We start from the raw sequence: 13863 nt of genomic DNA, 5'->3' as shown, positions 1-13863 counted from the left end.
CTGTTCTCCCACTTCCCTGTTACAGTCAAAAACGCATTGGAGTTACTGCCTTTGATGATTGTACAACCAAAAATAGTGGCGGTGGTTTACAATGGAAGAAGGCAGTAACTCCACTTTGACCTTGAACTTTGACCTTTTGACCTAAATCACAGTACTTTTGATATTTGGAAGATGAAAAGACAAATATCAAATTGTAAGTATTTTGATAAGATTCCTCATGTTTGAGGCATAAGGTTGATCACAAACTGTTGTTTTTCTCAAAACTATGAAAAGTGGAGTTACTGCCTTCTACCATTGCAGGGCTGAACTGCTCATGCCTGGAATAGATAAATTGTCACAGAACTGTTCAAGGTATTTTGCTGTTATCGACAAAGTAAAACAAGTGTTATTGCCTGATAAACGTGACAACGGTAACATTACAGCAATATCAATTTTGGCTAATGGATTATATACACTAGCATATACCCATGGAGCAAAGTTGAAATGTAATATACATTAGTTAAATGGGCACGATGATTGAACTACATTAAATTTCTAACGTTACTGAAGTTTTATTAAAGGTTAAACACGCAATGAACTGCATTTAGGGACTTATTGCTGCTATCTACATGCAACCCCCAATAGATTGATTGGAGTACGCTATTTTACACAATGCATTGAGACCAGTGACAGCAGGTCCTGTTCCAAATAAGGCCCTCACATATTAGGCATATCACCTACCCATTCCCGTACCCAATGCCACTGTCGGATCAAAGCCAGGTGCATGGAGAGATGCAGAACACAATTCAAACTGACAACATCAGTCAGTAAAGAATAAATCAAAGAGCAAGCGCTGGCCACTGTACATATTTTGTCCATCCTGGCATAACTGTTTCTCGAATAGAACTAAAATAGAATAGGCTAATCATTAATCTCCCTGCTAATACCCTGCACCATGGACCAGGTTGTGTAGCACTACATACGTGCTGGAAGCTAATACTGATGTGGCAGGGAGAATATGCGTGAAGTTTGTGTATGCTTTTGAGAATGAGCGGAGCTCTCCAGTCGACGTGCTCTCTGAAAAGTTGTTTTATTCTAAAACCACCAAGATATTCGACGTATGACACCCTCAGTGACACTCTTACTTATGATCCACACCTACGAAACCAAAAGTTGCAAGAATTCGACGCATTTTCGAGGCCCAATTTTGAAACAAAAATCGCCTCCTTTTTAGCGGCCACAACGCGCATTATAGTATAGATGTAGATCACCAGGTGACATATCTTAATATGTATTTAATATATTCTATCTAACAGCATTTGATACGTGAAGAGAATATAGGAATACTCTTGAGAAAAGTGACGATTACAGAAAAACAATTTCTATTGGCTACCTAGAATAGGATAGAAAATACATTAGGCCCCATAAAAATGTCAGTTTAACATCCGTTTTACCTCACAATATGATAAAGGAGGAGGATAATTTTAGCTTACGGAATGCATTTCCGTTATTTATCAAACTCGACAACAATAGGATCTTAGCCAATCGTCAATTTACACTGAATGGCTTTGGATGCAGTGGGAAGTAACAATTATAAAGGTATTAATAGTTAAATGAAACCATAGAAACATTAACCGGTTCTGCTGCTGGCTTAGTTTCATCTTCAAAGGATACGGCATGTTGACACCATCATAGAATTCTTAATCTTGACTTAACTGTGATGTACGTAGCGTTAACGACTGTTTTTGTCGTGTCAGAAGTTGAACAAATTCGGCAGCAAACACAACCAGCGTTCGTAGACAAGGCTGAATACTGAAGTTTGATTGCTCAAAGGTAGAGGAAACTGGCCGTCAACGCCGTCTTTTGACCTTGCCACCAAGAAATTGGAACTAGCCATGTCACTGGTTGTTGGAAGATCGCGATATATGAAATAAACGCTGCGAAAGAGCGTGAAATTAAACGGGAAAAAAGGCAGGTCAGTCTCTGTATTCAATAACGACTACACTGTGCGCCCAACTTGAGGTCCTTGGTTTCATTCCCTGGTTCCTCGCCGAGACTACTACACTGCCAGACATACTTTATAACCTGAGATGTTATCTCTTTATTACTTATCGAAGTGGTCAGAATCAATAACTTCAACCAGCATACACACCCCAGGTCACTTCAAATGGCTATTTCTTCATGTCTAATAAACCATGGAAGGAAATGAGTGGAATCGAGCAAGCGTAGAAAATTGGAAAATCTGCCAATATCATATCGAAAAATACATTAACGACGTGATCTACCACTAAGTACATTCTTGGAGCTAACTGCACGTTCGATACATTTCGCATTTAAAGATATAAGTATATTATCGTGGTGAAATCGAGAAAAAGAACAGCCGCACTTCCTTTTTGGTACATTAACTGTCCTGTCCTGTTATACGCCTGAGACCTACAATTATCCATCAGCTTATCGGGTACTCACCGCCTAATCTAGCGCTCTGTCTCGGGACCAAACATACATGTCCAACTGAAAACTGACGCAATTAAAACGATATTAGCATGTTGGGAGATTCGATTCTAGTTGACGGGTGTGCTTCAGAAGAGAAGGACGAGGTATATGACCCTCAGTCTTATGGGAACGAGAGACACAGTAGGTCGAACCTACGACTTAAGAGGTTACTTTGAGGATGTAAAAAGCAAGGATCAGTTGGTAAATATAAATCTCTCTTAAAGTAACAAAAAAACCAAACAAAATAACCCCAAAAGCCCTGTCAGGATACACAGTCACTAAATTTTACCATCTCGTCATAGTAGATACAATTACAACGAAAGGAGCCTAAAATATTCTGTAATTCAGTCTAATGTCCATCTTACATGATCCAGTAGACCAAACTTAGCATACATTTTAAAATTTAACAGTTAAAGCTTAAACAATCCTGAATCTATTTGTTTGTGACAGGGCCTTTTAAAACGAATTGAACTTCTTCTTCTACCTATCAAACGATCAAGGAAGAAGATATGATGTGCGTTAGTCGCCATGATCTTGTTTAAGGAATCAATTGCTCCAGTCAATACCATGCGTCTTATTATGAGAGGATTGAGAAAATACACTTAGAATATACGAGACCTGTCAAGAAGATGAAACTGAGTGAAAGCCTCTTATCTTCTAGAGACCAAGAGTACATTTGATGGAACGAATTTGGCGGACAGAAAAAATAATGAACGCAGATTATTTTTTGTGTGTGGAATGATTTGAATTTATAGTGAAATCCATAGATTTCTCATCCGTTGAGATATGATGGGGAGACGGAATGCAATGAACGCGATCTATCAAGATCAATGTATAGATAGCACTATTCTTGTCGCTTTGAAGATTTATTATTTCAATTAATAAATTCCCGATTTCATCGAATCACTTTTTATGACAGTGCAACTAAAGCAGTGTTACTTTCAGAAAACTGAGAATCACAAGATGTTGTAAGATTTGACAAAAATCGTAATGACGAAGAAAGCCAAGGGATGGACATCCGTCGATTTTGGCATCTGGTGAGTTAATCGTTTGAACGCAATATGCGTTACTCTATCATAAACGAACAGCAAAGGTTTCGTGCTTCCTATTCATTAAGTCAAAGTGATTTTAACATACAAGATTTATCGAAGCCATACCTGAGATGTATTGCTTCAGGCGACAAATTTAAGTACGGCCAGCGGCGATTTTCTTACATAGTGCTCAGCAAGCCGCGTGATTGTCGACCAAGAACAACTCCAAGCTTTCTTTACATCAGCAGCTCGCAATCGATTTCTTCTCTTGCTAAAATGCGCTGTCGGCAAAGCCATACATTATTCAAAGCCGAATCGGTTTCGGGATTGAAATATCTGATCTTTGTTTCCTTTAAAAATCCTCATCTAAAGTAGCTTAGAAAATGATAATAGGCGAGTTTTTCGCTTTTTCTTGACAGTAATGAATCTATCCTGCTGGTGAATTCTCTTCCCTATGGCTTCTGGTCGCCAACAGACACCAATGACGATTATTCATCTGCTTGCCGACGTTAAAAGCTATACCAAAAGCGTATGTTTTTCTCCAGCGGAGGAAATTGCGTTTTATAAAGCATTTCGTCTTCCGTTATTGCCATACGGTCTTGTAGTTGGCACTGCGGAAAAGGCACCGTAGCGCTTTAAGTGAGTATCCAGCATGCGAGCCAACTATACAGCGATAAACCACACAAAAACTAAGCACATTTTATTGACTCTTTCATTTTCAAATGTTTTGTTTATGTCTAAGACATATATTGTCAACTGGGTGGTGTCATAATTATTGACATCTACTTATAATGGATAGATGTGCAATAGACATCATCTTGTTTTGTCTATCAATAGATTTTCCCTGTATATATATTGATTTCCTCCTTCAAATGACTGAGGGTGAACACTACAAAGTGGATACCTAAATACCAATCTCAGCACCATCACAACGAAGATAGACGTCAAGCAAGCAGAATAATGTTGTCTTATGTGATTACTTCATCTTACCCTATTTTAGGATGAAAGACATACGAACGTGTCATGCTATAAGAAACGTGGAGGCTGGTAAAGTGTTCTGGAGATGATTTTCTACTTTGAAAGGATTCTGTTCCACACTTCAACAGATAAATTCTGTTTTTGGTTGTTTCCTCAGATGCTACTTAAGTTTTTCCAAACCTTCATAAAGGTACGGAAGAGTTCGTTTTATTACAAAGTGGTGTCCTTTTTATAACTCTCGACTGGGCAAATTGATTCTGGTATGTTCCAGTGTCAGGAGTATGTATCTTCAAGCTCAAGACTTGGGAACAAACACAAAACAATCATTCAGTTTGCCAGGAGGCGGAGGGGCTGGGTATTCGACGGAAAACAGCTCCATTTCATTTCTGTTCTTTCTTTAATGAGCTCCTGGTAGCCGCTATGGAAACGCATTGGACCATGTTACACTTATTCCTTCACTGCAGTACCAGTATGAAAGGTAATGGGCACCATTCTGTCAAGGATCAGCTCTAGTAGACCGTATTGTTCATGTACTTGGCTAGATGGCTTCTTCATTGATCCACATTTTTGATCATCCTACATGATTGTTAAATCAATGGCCTGTTGCTGGAACAAAAGGACCATCTTCAGTAGAAATGACATTTAGCATCGTCATTGGCATCCATGATGATAAAGGTCAAATACCTGTGAGAGACTGATTACCCTTTGCAAAGTGCTTGAAGCAATTAAAGATTTGTAATGGGGAACCAAATTTAAGGCATGAACATGAATTTTTTAAAGAGAAACAGCTGTAATATACAATACTGATACATTACTTTCCGGAACCGGTCTCTTGGATAGTTTGTCTAATGTATTGGTCCAGTGATTCAAGTGGGTTGTAGGCCACCGGAAATTGTCAATAGACTAGCCCGATTCCTTTGTGGGCTGGTGAAATTGAGGGACGAAACGGTTGAAAGGCCCTTAATTTCTCTCGCCCACGTAAGATTTTGGCAGGTGTACTGTCAATTACCGGCGGCGGCCCGCGTTACCAACAAATCAATTTGCATCACTACACCAACTTTAACAGCTCTTACGATGCCATATTGATTTCCGGCACAACTGCAAACTGTCATGTGAGTCCATATTTTTATACCCAGGTAGAAAAAAAAGGCAGTGGGACTCATATTGCTTTTCAGAGCACGACTATAGATTTGAAATTCACAAAATGTCATCAGAAGATGAGAACTAGAAGGGTAATAGTTATCACGTCTATTTTGAAGACATCTCTTCAGGTCACGCATTAATCCATTCTTGTCATCAGTACTGAAAAAAAAACCGATTCTCAATTATCTACACCTACGTATGCATCATTGTTAAATGTCAAAGTAATCACTTATAGTTACATATTAGTTCATCACATGTAATAAAATACAGTTGATATCCATTGATAACCCCACCAAGGTAATATATAATGACACCGAGCTGGGAATAACGCGTCATTAGTATTTCAAGAGACCATAACTTGTAAGAACTTCCTCCCTGGCCTCCTTTCATCGACTTCGCGTATGATATAAGGTAACAAAGACTCACTTCTGTAACGGCCACATATTGTAATAACAAGACCCCTGTCCATGTCTTTAATTACAGCAGAGCTTTCAATAAACAGACGAACCCCCGGGCTTACCAACCATCAAACAGGCCTCGAAAAGCCAGCGTCATGATACATACCTGATGGTCACGCAACTCGGCTTGAGTGCCAATGGTGCTGCTTCCAAGAGTCTTCTTGATTGGCTTCTAAATACGTCCATGACGCCAAAGCAATTTCAGAAGGGAAATACTATTAACGATAGAGTCATGGAGTATTTTCTGTTCGCGTGATGGGAACCTCTCAATAAAGCAGATTTAACAAAAGATTCTAACATGGTGGAGTTATTTATTGCCCTTCGCTGGGGCAACCATGTAATAATGTAATAACGACATTTGACCGATCACGGCAGTGTTCAGTTGCATTCCCTTGCTGTGTCAGTAATAAATAACAAATTACACTTTCTATGAGGCGCCGCCAACGATAATTGATGTATTACACTTCACGCGCTTCTTGACGTGTATGCTGATCACGATTTATGATGTTGGTGTCTTTTTTCAGATTGCATGGTCATTGTAATGCTCATTGGTCAGATTAAGAGACGTACATAGGCAAAAATTTCTCTGAAAAATCTATATCGGAAATTTCTATGTAGATTGTTTAACGGAAAATTTTGCCTGTATGAGGAGGCACGGCAGTCACGATTAGCTTCTCTACAATTCTGTTCTCTTGCCAATAAAGAAGGATTTCTTTTCACTTGCTATGACGTCAAATGATTCAGATGCACGTGTAGCGCTGACATAGTTGCAAACAGCAGTACAGTTGCGAATATTGGTCGAATGGGAAGGTATTATCTCGGCGGGTTTGAGAGAAATTACTCCGCTCTCAGCTCATTTTCACCATTGCAGTCGGACATAAATTTGAATTGGCGTTCCCAGGCCGAATAATTGCATATTGCCATTATTTGTACATTTGGTATGATAATGGCGAAAATAGCAATTTCGAAGCATGTTGGGTGTCAATTAGGGCTGTCTAATGATTGAGTTCCATGCACCATTTTTGAAATAATTTCTGCGGAGAACATGGTTTTCCTTCAAATTAGATTGTGAGAAATGCTGCAGACTATATTTCTTAACGGTGATCAGAAAAAACAAAATGTGAGATTAAGCAAGCGCGAGCTCGCGGCTGAATATAAATAAGACTTTAGCCTCGATAAGAATAGATATATTAGTGAATTAGAGAAGGAGACCATGTAACTGATATAAAATATTCGAAACTCGTATTCGATATGACGCCATGTTCGGAAACGCTGACAAATTCTTAAACAAGAGCCATTAACTGGCGCTAATAGAAGTCTATAAAAACCACTAGATTCTGTAATCAAGCAATTACCAGCCGTTTTATTTGCAAGTATATGTCTTCTCCGACCCTCATCGCTCTGTAATCGATTGGGACGCTTAAGAATCTCTGCCTATAAATGGGAGTCGGCGCCATAAGATTTATCAGGCTTATCAAGAAATTGCTCTCGAGTGCATTCATCATCGTTCCAATGGCGACAGGCGTAAGGCGCGTGTAAGGCTTACCCTAATGCAGATACAAACAGCAAGTTTACGAGTTTTAAATCATAGGTTGATGTTATAGGCAGAACATGGTGAACCAGATAATTTCCTAAACTAAGAAATAAATCCTCTACAAAAAAAAAACAAAAAAAGTGCTTAGACAATGTTTGAATATTTTGAATGGCAACAGCCACTTACAACAGCTCATCTTGGTAACTAAGAATGTTCATGGCATCAGCCCATGGCGAGTACCCTAGGGATTAAAATGAGCCAACAAGAAAAGTTATTGTCAGAGCAAATTCTTCTTTTCATTAAATTTCTAAAAATATTTTTTTCATATCGTCGTGCAAGAGAAACCCGCCAAATGTATCTTTAAAAATGTGTTTACCGAACTACGTGCCCTCTGTCTTTTTTCTTCCGAAATGTACCCTGGAGACAAGGGGAGACTAAAAGAACCGTGTGCCTATTTCCATGGCAACTTCACCACTCTAATGATAGTGTGACGTCTCACACCTTTGTTACAGTAGTTACGTTATTCGAAAAAAAGATACTGGAGTTTCGTCTGTATAATTGAGTACACCTATCAAACTGGTCAGTGTGATCAAATTTGGCCGAGATTATTATCTACATGTACATGTATACCGGTGTACAACAACAGCAATTTTGAACTTTACTTTAAGCTTGTTCCAATTATTTTCAGTGTGTAAATCTCAAATTCAATTTCAAATTTTAAATTTTGATGGAACGGCCATTGAGGACTGATAGAAAAGGACTCTCCGTCACAAAAACAAATATCAGGATTTTCATTCGATACTTGTTCTGGATGTCAGCATGACATGAAATTGTAGAAATTACGAACATGACGTTTCCGACTGGTAAAATACCGATGGTAATTTGCGAGCAAATTTGAATTTGATTTGTTGAAAACCACATTTTTTTAGAGTTGGCTTGAAAAGCAGTTCCGAGTGTGATTTGCGTTAAAATCATTTCTGATTCTTCTTGCATGATTCTTTCTTTGATTAAGCCGACTTACGATAACATTATTCTCGTTATTGCTCGTGGGAATGAGTGCACCCACTAACCTACATGCACTCGTTTCATGCCATGCCTAAACAGATCACTGTATGATATATGTCCCTTCAATTGTCCTCATGCTACGTTTTCATTTAAATGTTAATCTGAAGCCGTAATAGATAAAGAATATTTTTTAATTCTCACAAAGCTAATGCATCAGAAAGCCAAAAATTCCACCGTTGACAAGCACCTAAAGCAACCAACTTATCAACAAAAATATTTGCAAAATCTAATGCATCTCATCAGAAAGCCTTGCCAATTTCTTCAACCAAATAATCTCATTTTCAATAGCACAGCCCAGTTGAAGGGAAACCCAGCGTCCGTGAAATATTCATCTTAGCATGATTGTACCCAAAGGGTACGAGCGGTAACTTGGACTTTATTATTAGATGGATAACGAAGATAAATGTTACCATTGGGACTTGTGACGCAGTCTGATCCGCAACATACTTATTTGAGCAAAATCGCCACCAGTTGGGATACATACATGTATTTTGTACGTGTTTACTGTACACTTCTTTAATCAATCTACATATATGTATATGGAATGTCTATAACTAGGGCTTAATGGACACGTGATTGATTGCATTCGCTATACTATCGATCTCCATTTTATCAAGTCCTATGGGACCAAAAGCATGGAATGATCCTACTTTAACCTGACTTGTTAATTCTTGTATATTGCCTTATAAAACCGGCCATTTGATTGATGAGGAGGTTAGACCAGTTGCCGGGTCGATCATGTTGCAAGTTCTTTGGTCGATCGATGGTTGGGAGTTTGTGTTTTCCAACTTGTTCACGGGCGGAGGGGGGGGGATGCATATGTCAGCTTTGATCCAGAAAGACAATGGTTTGGCGGCACGAATTTGTCTGATTGTCATACGTCATTTCGTAGTCATCAAAGATGCGGTCTTCAATAGATGAAACGAGAGCACATTATCACTCACCAACTACATACGATTACGAATTACGAAATCTTAGTACTTGTAGAAGAACAGGCTAGATTACGTGTACGAATGCAAAGAATTCGTCTTCCTAAATCGTAATTCTTGAGTGATGCCGAAACTCACTAATAAGTGTCTGGATGTGACAATTCGGTCCGAAACCCGACAAGGGGGGAAGAGCACCATATAACATGGTTCAAAATATGTACATCCGATTACTAAGTATCATCTCCAGGGGTTTCCGGAAAATGCAGGCTACCATCATTTTATAAAGCCATTAACTCTGCACGAGGCCTTTGTTGGTGTTGGTGAACAGTAGTGATATTAATATCCCTAACGGAAGCCTTCACTATTAAGGTACGATGTGACTAATGGAAGACCTACATGTACTTGTTTTGATATATTTTAAGAATATCTAACAATTCATCATATTTATCATACCTCGCGCAGAAGCAGGTGATTACGTTTCTAGTGTGTAGAAAACTATCGAAGAAGTATATCAAATATAGTCCCACTCTAACGATCACCCCTTTCATGCTTTATTCAAATCTTAACATATTTCCTTACACACTTCCATCACGCAAATGATATCGAAACCTCGTCCATCTACAAGGAAATGGGGTCCATCCTCGATCGGAAAATTGATCAGCCGCATTGACTACTGTAAATATTTAATGTTATCGTCTTACACGGCAGTTTGAATGATGAGAGTGGTGTTTAAACGATATTTGACGACGGTAATTTATAAAATATTTAGTATTCGGCCTCAAATTGTGGTTCAGGTGGTGTATGGATGAGAACGCATTAACATTTATATGATATATTTGTTTTGGTGTGTATGTAACTATTTTTTTAGCCCAGTTTACACCTGCAAATGTCGGTTAGGCCGACTAACGGGTTTCGATTCGGCGGCTTAATCTGATTTAGCCAATTTACAATGTCTTGCTGGTGCCATCCCGTGTAAGTAACCTTTTGCCTCTTCTTATCGTTTCAGAAATGATAATTATAGCGGGCCTTGTGATATTTCCAATTGGACTGGACTCGGTGTTTGTGAGAATGTCGTGTAAGAGAGCCACCGTCTACGATCCAGGGGACTGTCAAATTGGATGGGCATACATGCTGGGCATCATGGGCACGGCTTTATCTGTATTCTGCCCTTTCCTTGCTCATTATACGGATATGAAAGTACATGATTCGCTACCAATGTTTGTGTAGGAGAAAGCAATGTGGCACCAGAGGATATCGTCTGTCACATTGCAAATATAGTGATTAGCTCTGTTCCTCTTAATTAGGCAGTGGCCATTCGCGATTTTGTTGGTCCAAAAGGGATTCAATGGAAAACATTTGGGATGTACCGAGGTTAACCATGACGTATTGTGTACCCTTGCGTCCGCGTCATAAACTAGATCGGACTACGTTGATTGCTGTTGAACGCTAAGAAGAAAAAGAACAAGAAACTTCAGAGTCGAGAGTCAGTGTATGTCTGTTAAAGTTTGTCAAGCGAAGATACCTAAGGTGATTGTATTCTCTGTGATTCAGTCCAGTGTAACGTTTAAGGTTGTTTTCGTATATTTCAGTGTTTCATTATTGCAGACAGCTAGAGCGACCATGACTTTTCAATAGGAGGAAACAAAGAAAAATGTGTCAATCTGTATTAGCGTTCCCAAGCAATGTTGGAAACACTCAGAAAGGGCAACACTCAAAAAGTTATACCAAATTCGGTTAAAAGGCCTACAAGCATGCTAAATAAACTCTGCTGGTATCGGCGATATATAGTTAGAATGTAGAGTAATTCAAAGGGAAGGAGTCGCAAATGGAGAATATGGGTTTTTACTATCTTAGTTGTTAATATCCATTTGTTCTTGTTGAATTGTAAGTTGTTACAAAAATCTATGATGTGATTCGTTTAGCTCACCCAGAGGCGCGGACGATGAGAGGCTTCCCAAATCTTGCTTAGTGCTACTTTACTGCAGAATCATTTTGGTAATAGTTCTGGTTCAGCTCCAAAGATACATCTACTTCTCTTCTTCTCGATCATTGCAACCAAAACACCACCTCCCTCACAGCATTAATCACTCAGCAGTAATCAACATTTGATTGATTAAAGTTGGGTAATTAAAGCAAAGTTCGGCGATGTTAATTAAAGAAGATTAATGAAATCTAGGGTAAACTTGATCACTCGGCACTGGCGTAGTAAAATATTAGTCCCGTGTCATATCATGTTAAAGAGGGGATGGCATGTTTGAGCATGCACGAGTATAAAAAAGTCAGCTGGATAGTCAGACGATTGTGAAAATGATGCTGCAGGATTTATTTGTAAGCATGGTCAGATGCAGTAGTTACTGTGCTGGTTGTCACTGTGAATGTGTTGCTGTATATCTCGATATCGCAGCCCTCCTTTGAGAAGGACGACATGAGAAGCCTTGGCGAACTCTGAACTCGCTCCATCGCCTTGAAGAAGATTACTTCGCTACATGAGCTATTATATTTTTGGCGAAAGACGAATGTAAGAGACTTATATTTATCCTGGGAGACAGACAAATCTCCTTTGGTCTCTTTCAATTTAGATAGGCACTTCAGACACGGAAATAAAAGTGAAATCAGGCGATTCTCGTGACAAGCCAGTCGGCGAATGCTCCTCATTGTGGATAAGGCAGTGAATCAAAGTGATGACAACGGGCTTCCTGTGCTTGCTATACGCACATGAAGTACAACGGAAACTTTCCTTGCAATGATTTATTTGGCGGTTAACTTTATAATCAAAGCTTATGTAACTGTGCATAATACCGTATACCGTATTGTTAAATATTGATTTTGTAAATACTTGTTGCAATTAAATCTCATTTTGTTATGACCGAATAAAATTACTATAGTTGGTTATACTTTTGTATTGTCCCTTCTTTACTTTGTACAACGTGAACTTTACCACCATGATCATCCAAGGAGACTCTCCCGTAATGCAACGCAGATTTGAATTTGACAAAAAGTTAAGACAGTGTTAGTGCCATGTTAATCGCATCTCTTCACTTAAAAGAGACAGGGTTGTCAAAGTAGCCTGCAGATTGCTGAGAAAGCCAATCAAATCAGTCTCGAAAAATACCAAAATATCATTGATATTAGCACAAAAAAATTGGAGTGAGATACAATTGTTCTTACGAAAAATACGATAACTGCAAAAATACTCATGGCAGCGCTATAAGCCCGGGACATGGCACCGTTAGAATGATTGCCCCCCCCCCCCCCGTATATTTCACACAGTGATCGATAGTCTTTCAATTCATATCCTGACAAATGGCTTATATCAGCATTGCAATCCTCTATTGACTGTGATTGGACTTGAGCATAATCAACCATGTATAATATGAATCGATATCTTGAGAAGTTATACCGTAAATGGCCCTATAGCCAAATGATTTAACATCTCGGTTGAGTTCTTGACTTGGTTGGTCACCCGAGGGAAATTACGATAACTCCAATTGGCTTTGGCCATAGACCTTTCCCGTGGCAGTATGGCATTGATGAATGGTACAATTTAATCAGATTATAAATTTGGTTCCATGAAGTCAAAGATGAAGAATGCAAAAGGGACGTTTAGCTCTCAATTTGTATCACATGGTTGGTTGCATGCTACGTCATTTGTTTAATAGCTATACGGCAATAATGTGCCAAGAAAGAAATTTCTCTTGGACCAAGTAGCAGTGTTCCATTTTGCTGAGATAATCTTTAAGCGTAATCAGCCATGACAAAATATGAATCAATGTCCTAAGAGGTACGCTGTAGCTGCAGAGTGTCCCGAAGTCAAATGAGTTAACATAATCAGCGGAGTTCTTGACTTGGTAAGTCACCCGAGCGGAATTACTATGATCCAAATGGTTTTGGTCAGAGAACATCGCTATGATAGTCTGGTATTGATGAATAGTACGATTAATATCCATGACGTCAGAGATAAAGAGTCAGAAAAAAGCGGCTCTGAATTAGCTTCTGGTGGTTACCTGCTAAAATCATAATGCTTAGCTAGCTATACAGTACTATGTACGTGCGATCAAGTATAGAACTGTTTGTCTCTTGACCCCTCTTGATATACATGTAGTGTTGTTTCGTCTTACTTAAGATTGTCTTCAAGCACAATCGACCAGATAGAATATAGTCGAGCTTCACGTTTGAGCGGTAATGCTGCTTTGATTGACAAAAATGTGAAGAATAGATCAAAATTGGCGTTGGCCAACCAACCAATAGCGAAG

The 13863-nt window shown here is 39.0% G+C and overlaps 1 long non-coding RNA gene across 1 annotated transcript; it reads left to right on the top strand.

The window, feature by feature from the left end:
* The first annotated feature begins 10847 nt into the window (after positions 1-10847).
* On the top strand, positions 10848-12504 carry LOC135483622 (uncharacterized). Its single transcript, XR_010446350.1, has 2 exons — positions 10848-11137; positions 11953-12504. It is a non-coding gene; the product is annotated as an uncharacterized LOC135483622 (long non-coding RNA).
* Positions 12505-13863: the final 1359 nt, after the last annotated feature.

Source organism: Lineus longissimus, chromosome 2, assembly GCF_910592395.1.
Source record: "Lineus longissimus chromosome 2, tnLinLong1.2, whole genome shotgun sequence".
NCBI lineage: Eukaryota > Metazoa > Nemertea > Pilidiophora > Heteronemertea > Lineidae > Lineus > Lineus longissimus.
The sequence above is the reverse complement of the archived record's forward strand: the minus strand, read 5'-3'. Positions and strand labels throughout refer to the sequence as shown.